The 1,628-nt window shown below is 42.6% G+C and overlaps 1 pseudogene; it reads right to left on the reverse strand.

Annotated features, from left to right (window-relative positions):
* The window catches only part of LOC121102311, a 76,992-nt pseudogene extending 75,915 nt beyond the window's left edge, over nt 1-1,077 (reverse strand).
* Nucleotides 1,078-1,628: the final 551 nt, after the last annotated feature.

The following is a 1,628-nucleotide window of genomic DNA, read 5'->3' on the forward strand; positions in this document are numbered from 1 at the left end:
CCCCCCCCCCCCCCCCCCAGATTTTGAGGAGACCTTGGGTAATGCAGGGCTTGATCCATAAACCACGTGTCCGCAGCACCCTTTCAGAGCTGGGTAAACTTCTCTGTGGCAGGCCAGTACTTGGAATGCAGCAACACTCTCATTGGCCACTCCATCCTTAATTTAAAGTGGAGTAGGCATGGAATGCAGATTTGATGCCCATCTCTTCTTGTCCTTGGAAGTAACTGCTTTCTTATTATGGGTCTCATTTTCCTTTCAATGTCAGGTTGAGCTGTTCTACCTGCAAAAGGTGTGGTTCCCCCACCCCACGGATGTCTTCATCTGTCTACTTCCTGGAGAAGAACAGTGGTGTAGGTGCTGCAGCTGGTGGGTCACCGGTTTGGCTTCCTACAAGGAGCTAAGGTCTTCTGATATTTCAGATCTGCCTTGCCCTAGCCCATGCCTCTCAATTCCTGGCCTTCCAGAAATTTCCCTGTCCTCCCTGTTCTTTATGTTTATGATACAGGCTGACCTTTAACACATCCTCACACCACGTGTTCCTTCCTCCTTTTCTTAACTTGGTCCAGCTCTCCAGACTAACACACATTTGGCCTACGCCGTTTGCTTCTTCTTCCTCTTTTGTCCACTCTCTTCAGCTTTATTTGTCTTGCCTTTCTCTGCCCTGACTTTTTACAAATTCATTCATTCATTCATTCATTCAGCAATATTAGGTAGTGTACTGCAAATGAGAATAAAAAGTGAAATATTCTAAAAGATTTCATAACCTCATAGAAGATTTTCAAGTGGAAGAGTAAAAGATAAAAGGACTTCAATTGAGGTATGATAAAAAATATTTTGGGAATGCATAGGACTCAGTACAAAGAATGGGAGATACCTAGGTAAAGCTTTATAAAGGAAGTACGAACTGAGCTGGGGTTTGAGGGATGAGCAAGAGTTTGAAAAAACTGGGACTAGGATAAGGAAGAAAACATATTCTAAGTAAAAGGACTAGAGTATAGGAAGCTACATAATGTGCTACCCCATACCTGTAGTTACCTCTAGCTGTGTTTGATTCTTCTCTTCCTGAGGAGGCGCCATGGACACCATCAGCACCTCCACTGTTGCAATGGTGGAGAAGTCAAAAGAATTTTTCTGGATAGTTCTTATATTGGATAGATTACATCAACTCTCACTGAAATTCCCCATTCTTCATCTTCTTCTTCCAGGATTTCTCAGGGTATCATGTTGTTTCCAAATATGGGCAGTGGTGAGATTTGTTAACAAAGTCATCTTGCAAATATTAAACAGATTATTTGAAATGATAGACGTTGGGGTTTTGCTTAAGCCTATATTTTGAGATGTTCAAGCAATAGTCTTTGAGGGCAACTTACCAAATGCATTAGAGGAAGTCATTTGGAAACCTCTTTACTGCTTTCAGAAACAAGAGAATTGAACTACTCTTTTTGCAGCCAATTCTCTTCAGCCACACACACACACAAATGAAGTTTTACTAACACCCTTTCTCCTGAGAACACTATCTACTGTGAGAAGTGCCAACAGCTGAAAGCATCGAGCCTGCCCTTGCGCTGTGAGAACACAGCTCTCTCCCAGGATCTGCCCAGATACTCATTAAAATCCAATGAGTACCC

Source organism: Ursus maritimus, unplaced genomic scaffold, assembly GCF_017311325.1.
Source record: "Ursus maritimus isolate PB19 unplaced genomic scaffold, ASM1731132v1 scaffold_13, whole genome shotgun sequence".
In the NCBI taxonomy this organism is placed as follows: Eukaryota; Metazoa; Chordata; class Mammalia; order Carnivora; family Ursidae; genus Ursus; species Ursus maritimus.